At 41.1% G+C, this 9,666-nt stretch overlaps 1 long non-coding RNA gene across 1 annotated transcript; it reads left to right on the top strand.

Moving 5' to 3' along the window:
• Nucleotides 1–1,009: 1,009 nt before the first annotated feature.
• Nucleotides 1,010–9,355, top strand: LOC134473823 (uncharacterized). The gene is made up of 3 exons (XR_010044283.1): nucleotides 1,010–1,134; nucleotides 6,897–7,040; nucleotides 8,303–9,355. It is a non-coding gene; the product is annotated as an uncharacterized LOC134473823 (long non-coding RNA).
• The last annotated feature ends 311 nt before the right edge of the window (nucleotides 9,356–9,666 follow it).

The raw sequence follows: 9,666 nt of genomic DNA, 5'->3' as shown, positions 1-9,666 counted from the left end.
ACCACTGGCTCGCTCTGTTACTTGGCACAACTAAATGCTACAAATGGAAACCCTGATGGATGAATATTTTTATGAACAACATTAATCAAGATCAGGCCAGCCCAAGCCCTGGAGATTTGTCATGTCCAGTCTTGAAGCTGTGAGGATGTCTATACACTCAGAGCAAAGAGGGTAATTACTAACATTTGCATGGCTCTTCACCATGTACACAAAACAATGTTTTTAGTTAAGCAGTCCCCCTGGCTACAACAATTGTTACCGGCTTCTGTTTCTGATGAGGTATTTGAGGCTCAGATATGTGAAACCACTCCCTTTCTGAGTGGGGGGCAGCTGTACCTCCATGGTTTTGATAGCAGCAGGTCAAGAAAACACTCAATTCAGCAGCCTCAAAAGGCCTTCTAGACTCTCTTGGTGAAAAGAGCATCTTAATCACAAGCTAAAAGAAGAAGATGAGGCAGCCAGAGTCACTGCTGTAGCTTCCTTAGAGAAGAAGCTTCCAGAGGCCACCTATCTGACGCAGTGCAGCACTGGGGAGTGTGGGGGTGTCTGCTGGTTAATTAGACTTGGGAGCTTGGCAAGCAGAGGTCGGGGCGGCTAACTAGTGATTCTTCTCTATTAAGAAGCAGGTTTTGAGATTTAGAAATTTGAGAGGCATTCTGTTTAGGGTGGGAAAAATTCTCTGATCTCTCTGCAGACTCAAGCATGGGTGGTTTAATTCCCAGGATGTAATAAACATGGTAGAGATTGTGGGGGCTGAGCTGTCAGACACACGGTGTCTACACATACATCCAGCCTCTCAGGCCTTCCCAAGTCCGCCTTCTGCCCCCAGCCCCACTGCCCATTCTAAGGCCCAAACTGGCATCACATACCAGTTGCAAGAACTGAACAGCATTTGCTCTTAATTGGACGAGATACATTATTCATGAGGCTGGAGTCTGTGATGATTTTGGCATTCATTAGGGGGGAAAATGGGGCACTAGTTTTCGTGGTACAAAACATTCCATATTAAACTTCATTTGCAGTCCACTTTTCAATGTGAGAAATTAGAAACGCTTTTAAGCAAAGTTACGAACTATAAAACAGCTGGGAAGCAAGGAACGACAACTTTAAAGAGGAGGAAAAAAGCAGTAAGAGGTGAGATTTTTCAAGCTCTGAATATAGAAGAAAGTGTCAGCCTAAAATTCAAATACTGCTAATGAAAATGAAAGTATTTGTGTGATTATAAATATACTAATATTGTTCACTATGTAATTGATATGTAAATATGCATTACGTATCATTGTAGATTACACATATATATGGTTATATATTTAGTAAATAAAAATATAGCCCCTTAATATTTATTTCAAGGCACTGCATGAGTTATGAGTGTTTATTCATTCTATCTTTATTTTTCCAAAATAAAGGATATTATCTCTTGAGAGATAAATGAGAACAAATTTAGGGGTTGATGACACCTTTCATCATTGCATTTAGTGTAAATTTTAAGAGCTCCCAGACGAGTAGGAGTTTAAATCTGCTTTTTTCCCTTTTCACAAGGGTATCTAGAATTTCAGAATCGAGATGATCTAAATCAATCTATTTTGAAATGAAGAAACTGAGACAGAATTAAAAATCTGGAAAATCTTGTGTGTCAGTGACTAGGAGGTATCAGGTCCTACCCTGCCTATGTGGCCAAAGATCTCCTGTAACCAATGGCTTAAAATCGAATAAACCTGGGGCTGGGGATTTAGCTCAGTGGCATAAGCCCCTTCCTTGCAAGTGCAGGGTCGTGAGTTTGATCCCCGGTACCGATTAAAAAAAAAAATCTTCTTAAAATCAAATAAATCTGGTTCCAAACACTGTAGGATCTTAGGCAAGTTTTTTTCATCTCATTAAGCCTCAGATTTCCAATTAAAAAAGAAGGAAATCATTCACTTTTATTTCTTCAATTAAAAATGAAGTTAAATAGCACCTTTTTATTATATGATTCAGAGAAGATAATTCAGATTGTTTTACAACAGTCCCTGGCATGTGCTAGGCCTGCATAAAAGTTTGTCTTTGGTTTTTTGGGACAGGGTCTCACTAAGTTGCTAATGTGCCCCGGCTTGGCTAGAACTCACAATCCTCTTTCTTCAAGCTCCCCGAGTGCTTGTATTTCAGGCACTTTCTCCCACTCCTGGCTTATCTGTCTTTTTCTTACAGTGACTGAAAACACTCCCTGATTGGATATTCTTTCTTCTTACTACTTTTTAGTTACTGGGCATTAGAAGCATTTGTTTAATTCCCTGATTGATCCTGATTTCCTTAGATCAGAGTTAAAGTTAGCCTTTGATTTCTTAGTATCTGGCCCTAATTCAGTAGGTGCTCAGTGATGTTGCAGATTGTGGTCTACATGATAGAATTATTTATAATGTGTAGATGTTTCCCATTCCTTTCATAGGTACCTGCCATCCAAAACCAGTGCTCACTGTGTTTTCATGTTGCTAAAAAATCCTATTTACAAAAATTAACAAACATTTCTCCCCTTAATTTCATCTGAAGTTCACACAAACCCAGCAGGCAGGCAGGTACCACAGTTCTCCAGTTTCACAGAGAAGGAGATAGCACTGGGATGTGTGTGTGTGTGTGTGTGTGTGTGTGTGTGTGTGTGTGTGTGTGTGTGCAATGATGCAGTGATTGACCTGAGGTCCAGCCATTGAAGGGTTAGGGCTGGAAAACTATCTTGGGGTGAGTATCTGCAGTCATGGGCATCTATTCACAGCCCCTGCCTCTGAAGTAGAGTCCTTGTCTGCTGTTTCTGGTTGAATTCCAGACACAGGGTGCCCTCAGAGGAGCAGGATGAAGACCTGGGCTAGTTGCTGAGCAATTCATATGAGCAGGTCTCAGATCAGGAAGAGAGTGATTGCCTGTCACCAGGGATGTGAAGAATAGCTCAAGGAGCATATCGTAATAATAGATGAAATTTCTTTGAAGTTTCCCATTAAAATTCATGTTTATTTGCATACAACTTTAAGGTGAATGCATGTTTATTTTAGGCACAGTTACCCCCTTAAATCTTAGTAAAATAGGAATTCCAAGAGCAGGTGGCATGCTTTGTCTACTGCTCAAGATGCCCACAGCCCACAAGCTGTGCAGCCAGGTCAGGAAGGAAGCTAAGCAGGGCTCTCTTTCCCTGCACTAACCCCAAACCTCAGGTCAAGCCAGCTGTGTGACGCCCCCAGCGTATTATGATCAGCACATAGCTAATGGGCCTTAATGAAGGTTTGCAGACAGACAACGTGACTGCCCTGTGCGTCAATTTTCTTAAGGAACTGCTAAGGGTGCTCGCCTCCCCACAAAAGCCCAAAGAGCCGCTGAACTCATTTCTCTGCTGTCCATGTGTATTAATCCTGTTTCTGTAATGAGATACAGAGAGAAAAAGAGGAAGAGGACTGATGGGGAGTCAGATTGGGCCTGATGAGTTATGGAGCCTGCCTTCTCATCAACGATGTAAAACAGCCCAGGCTCTATTTACTGCCGCTGTCAGCAGGATCGATCAATAACATTTTCAGTGACATGAAGTGGGAAAGCGTGAGCTCAGTGAAATGAAGGAGAGTCAGAGGTAGGAGCAGATAATGCCCCTTTCTTTTCCTGCCTTGGCAGGAGTCACCTGTTTGGCTGGCAGTAGGATCAAAGTCATACATTTGATTTGACTTTTAGGGAGAGAAGTAGACATATCCCCTAAACGGCAGGGGGGTATTCCACTGAGAGGACAAAGAAGAGCATGATCCTTTGTCATGGTAACTTCCCTCTCTAGACAGCACCTCTCCCATCCAAGCTGGCCCCTGCCCACGATGGACAATGCCTTCATGTGCTTGGGCTCTTTGGAGGGAGGGCAATTTTTTTTTTACTATTTATGCATCGAAAGGGTCCAGGGATAAGTTGGAACCCATAGAAGGCATGTTTGCAAGATGATGTAAGAGGGTGCTGATATTAAGCAAGGTGTCCACAACTACAGGGTTAGGTGGAGGTAACATAATTGCACAATTTCCACACTAAAGGAATCTCTAAAGTCACCTTGGCCAAACTCCCACCAAACATGAGAACCATCTCCTTAGCACATTGGAGGAGGCTGACCCAGGCTCTGACCACAGTGAGATCACAAAGTCCAAAGGCAGTGCTTCCTAGGGGCCCCCTGGCTGCAGACTGTCTACCTTGGGCCCTGTGGCATTCAGGGGGCCAGGGTGAGGTACCCAAAGCCTCATAGATAGCCTCTCACCTTTTGGCCTTTGCTTTATACTCAGCTGTGTAAGGAGCCTTTGCCAAAAGAGCAAGCAAGGACATACTTCAGGTTTGGTGAACAAAGTGATTTTGAGGCCTTCAGTTGCACGGATTTTCCTTTTTCCCTGACATTTTATTAGCATGTTCATTTGGACTAAAAGCCATGGGAGGTAGAGAGTGCTTTATAACTTCTGTCTGATTCAAAGTTAGTGTGGTATTTAAAAGTTTGGGCAGAACCAATTGTATTAGTTTTAGAATTATTTTGGGAAGAGAAGGCAAGAGAACTAACGAAGCCAATAGGCTAAGGGGGAAGAATAATGGCAGGTATGAAGGGGAGAGACGGATTAAGACAAATGAATATGGCCGGGTGGGGAGAAACAGGAAATAGGAGAAGAGAAAGATAAAAGAAGGGGCCTGGAGAAAGAAAGGGAAGAAGGGGAAAACTGGGACACCATTCAGCAAATCTCTGCTCTTAATATCTCTGCTTCGAATCTAGCAACACTATTATTTGTGCGGAAAACTTCACCAAAGGAGTCCTTTAGATACTGTGTTGAAAAATTCCAAGACTACAATAAGGAGAATAACTCCATGTTCCGATTTCTGATTCCAAGTATCGGTTATCCTTTCGAGGGAATTCAGTGAAATGCCTAGGACTTTGACTCCCACATCAAAACCAAATCTTGGTTGATTTCTTGATGGCAGTCATTCTGGAGGGAGATGGAATCTCAAGGCTGTTCTAATTTGCATTTCTGGAATGACCAATGATGTTGAACATTTCTTCATGTATTTACTTGTCATTTATATTTTTTCATCTGAAAAGTGCAAGTTCACCTCAGATGTCCACTTTTGGATTGGATCTTTGAATTTGATGTTTTTCAATACTTTATATGTCCTAGATATAAGTCCTTTGACTGAGGGGCAGGTGGTTGAAATTATTTGTGCTGTGAGGAAAGAGGAACACTTCTCCAGTGTTGCTGGGAGTGTACATTGGTACAACCATTATGGAAATCAGTGTGGGTATTTCTCAAAAAATTTAGGATTGGAAGTCCCATTCAATCCAACTATTCCCCTTTTGGGTATTTTCCCAGAAAAACTGAAAACATCATGCCACAGTGATTTTAGCAGCACAATTTGTATTAGTTATGTCTTGGAAACAACCCAAATGCCTGTCAACCAGGGAGTGGATAAAAAGATGTGGAATTTTTATGTAATGGAGTACTACTTAGCTATCAAGGATAAATTTGAGGCTTTTATAAGTAAACAGATGCAACTTGAGACCATACTAATAAGTGAAGTAAATCAAATTCACATGTGTAAATATTGTATTGTCTCCCCACTGCAAAAAAAAAAAAAAAAAAAAAAAAAAAACAAAAAAACAAAACACTGAAAGGGTAACAAGATTCAAAATGCATGATAGATACTATGAAAATGAAAGGGAAAGAAAGTACTCAAAACAAAAGGACAACTGGGATAGGGGAAAGGAAGAAGGGAAAAGATTATATGCATATACGTTTATATAGATTGTATATACGTATATCAAGATAAATAACTATACTACTAATCTGTGTAAGTTCATTTAAAAAAATTTTTTGCTCTCATTGATTGATCTTTTTTTTTAATTCCTAAATCTTGTAACCTGAACACCTAAGGTAACAATATGCACATTACATTAACTAGTGTTAATTTCCTACTATTTTTTTAATTCTGCATAATTTCTATGTTTTGCTTTGTTTTTGAAATAAAAAAAAAAAAACTGAAGTCTTTTTCGTTATAAGTAATACACAGGGCTTACTAGGTGGCATGGATTAATAGTAGTGTAACAGTATCAATGGCATGTGTATCAAATTCACATGCCAAGCCGATGACATTGGGGTCATCACCATCTCTATGTTACCAAGAAACTAAGAGGCTGAATAACTTTCTAGGGCCAGATGATCAAAAGTGTCCTTCCCAGTTTGATCCCAAGCTACCTGCCTCTGGGGCTTGGACACTTGACTGTCTTGTGAGTCTGCCTCTCATTTACTTCAGAATCATTCATTCATTCAGCAGATATTTATTGAGTGTGTACTATATGTCAGTAACTTCCACAAGGACCACCTGGGCAGAAGGGCGTTGAGAGAACGGGCACACAGTCTGATTTGTAGGACATTGTTGCGATGGTGAGACCTTACAGCAGACAGAAATTGCTTGACCATTTGTCTCCATACTGTGCAATGCGTAAGCAAGCCATGGCCAGGAAGACTTGCCTCGCCAACAAGCGCTACGTGAAGCATATGTGTGTTGCTGACCTAGGCACCATGCTCTAAACATCACTGGGCTAGAGATTACTCTAAGTAGAAAAAACAGAGAGTGAGACCTATGATAGGGTCTGATTGAAAGATTTCTAGGTGAAGAGGCAGGAGGAGAAAATGTCTCCAGTCTGCCGGCAACAAACCATACACTGAGAAATAGAGGTAAGTGAACAGTATGATTCAGAAGAAGCAATGTAGGACAGATGAGTTTCACAGAGTCCTCTAGGAGGTCACTTCCTGCTCCGAATCTCACTAGAGTACGCACAGTGTTCCTGGTTTCTAAAAAGTGGAATCATTTTTTGATATGAAGGGCAAATCCGACTGCTAATCATTTATCTGTGCTTCTTCCATTTTCTCTTGCAGAATTTACTCCAGGCTTGGCTGACTGCAAGTTTCTTCTGTAGCTTGACACTAATAAACACACACAAGCATGATTGTTTCTGTAATAAGGTCGCTTATGAAGGCCGTAGAGGCAGTGGTCTCTGCAGAGAACCTTGAGAGGAACTGGTAAGTTCCACTATCTGCCCAGTTCCACTATTGATAGCACTCATTTGTCTGAAGCTGTTGGGTCACCACATGGCTCCTATTAATATGCAAGTGTGTACATGGAACAGGTCATTTATTACTACCTTAATCTTCATGAAGATGGCTTTAGGGAGAATTTTATCAGATTGTATAGTTGTCAACTATGTCCTGAGTTGGGGTTGGGGGAGCAGAGGGTCTTAGTGTTCCTTGATGGAGGGCTCCCCCCACATAGCAACCACTGCCCTTTTTGGTTAGTAGACTATGACAGATATGATGCATAGTTATGTGCAGCATGCTCTATATACATTGGATTTGATACCCTTTGATTAGTTAGTCATTTCATCCTTATGATAGTTACCTGGACTAGGCATACACGCTCTCTCCAGGACAGCTTTATGGCCCTAATCACTTATGGGGAGAACCATACCTTAGGTACAGAATGTGAGAGCAAGTTACCTAGATGGGTGGTCCTTGTGAACAAGCAAACTTGCAGAATAAAAAATGATGGATGAAGCAAAGAAAGTGAAATGGAAGAGAGGAATAAGAACAGAACCAAAGGGCAGTCCTGAAGTACCAAGTGTAAAATTCCGTCCTGCCAGGCTGTGGGTGAAGATCCAGTTGGAGAAGAGTGGACTGAGTTTATGGGTCAGAGAGCTTAGTGGTGGGTCCAACAGGGATAAATGACTAACCCACTTCCTAAATGAGTTTCTAGTATTCTGTTCTAGAATGGTATCATGGGAAAAAACTTTCATCAAGATTGTAAAACAAATAACCAAAGGAGGGGCGGATATTGCCAGACAACATCTTAGGTCATTGTCTGTTGCTGCCACGGAATACCTGGAGCTGGATAATGTATAAAGAAAAGAGATTTATTTCAGCTCGGAGTTGGTAAGCGTGAGATGTTTAAAATCAGGATACCAGCATTGGCTCAGCTTTGGATGAGGATTGTGTGCTGCTTCAAGTCGTAGCAGAAAGCAGAAGTGTGTGTGTGAAAGAAGCGAAACATGAAAGTGGACTTGCGTTAGACCAAATAAATGGCTCTTGGGAGAAAGGGCGGCTCCTTGTAAGAGCCTAATTTTGCCTATTATGGGTCTTACTTCCCAACAGTGCCACCTTGGCACGTTGCGAGGAGCTCTTCAGAGCAGGCAAACGACATCCAAACCACTGTCTGTAAGAAGAAAGAAAAGTAGGTGTTACAGCTTTGAAATATGAGCAACTAACTGATTGTTTTTTCTTCTGCCAAGAACTCTGCTTCATGAGTACCTTGCTGATCCTGGCAGTGAGTCTGGAGCGATGAGGGAGTAGGATCCGAGGAAGGGTGACTTACAGCATCTTGATGCTCCCGACCATTGTGACTGCTGCTGGTGCACCGAGGAACTCCTCCTGTAAGATCTGGGGTCACAGGACCGAATGAACTTTTCCCCTCATCAGCTGTGGAAAGGAGGACCAGCGGTGTTTTCTCCCTCTCCCACCGCCTGATGAATGTCAGGCCCCCAGCTTGTTAACTGCTGATTTGGCCATCATTAGGCCCCCGCTCCAGCTGACTGCCCATTTATCCTGGCTTCACACATCACCATGCCAACGGAGGATGGTGTATAGGTATTCTCCTATTATGCTTAAGTAGCACTTTGGAACATGTTTCAATTTAAGGTGGCACACAAATCTAACTTCCCTCATCCTTTAATTTGACTCAGTGGTAGCACTATGGGAATAACAGACAATGCACAGCCTATTAGCAATTATCCAGTGAATCACTGCTACAGTCTGTCATCCTGGTGCTTATTTAATGCAGTCTCTTACGGCCTAGTAGAACATTGCCTATCTGCTGGGCTCTGCCTACTGATCCCTGTATAGCAGGCACATCCAATGTGGCACGTGAAATATGCCTGCATCCTCCTAAGGAAATATCTATAAATATAAGGTATAATAGCCAAACAGTAAACAAGGATGATCCAACAGATTCTTCTCCAATAAAACAGTCGAACAAAGATGACTCAGTAGATTCCACTCCAATGTACATAGTTACTGCATTTTAAAAATCACTAAAGGGAACTGTGAAAAGGTGCTTGTATGAGCTAGGAACAGTGCTTTAGCTCTTGAGTATCTGATAAGAGAAAGAGAGGATGAGAGCTTGCAGTCGGTCACTGGACCAGAGCACACACATACACACACACAAATCTTCATTGACCTTTATGTTATTGAAGTCATAACGATACTTTTTATGTTAATTTGATGCTTCAATAAGTAAAAACAGATAGAATCTTCAGAAAATTGAAATTTGTCTATATGCACTGCCTATTCACTCACATGAGAATCTAACCTAGATTTGTAAAATAAATATATATATGCATACATAAGTATGTATATATAAATACATACATGGTATAAATATATATGCATGCATACATACATGTGTATATATTCAAGGATATGTAAGTATGTAATATATAAGTGTACATATTATATAAGTATATACATAGGTAAATATATACACCATATATACACCTGTGTGTGCACACATGCATTCATGTGATAAATAGCATATATTTATGTCTATATCTGTGTTTATGTCTACATAAATGTATGTCCCAAGGTCATCTATGAATAT

Source organism: Cavia porcellus, unplaced genomic scaffold, assembly GCF_034190915.1.
Source record: "Cavia porcellus strain 051 isolate PalLab524CR breed Dunkin Hartley unplaced genomic scaffold, mCavPor4.1 scaffold_28, whole genome shotgun sequence".
In the NCBI taxonomy this organism is placed as follows: domain Eukaryota; kingdom Metazoa; phylum Chordata; class Mammalia; order Rodentia; family Caviidae; genus Cavia; species Cavia porcellus.
This window is presented reverse-complemented; position numbering and strand designations above follow the sequence as displayed.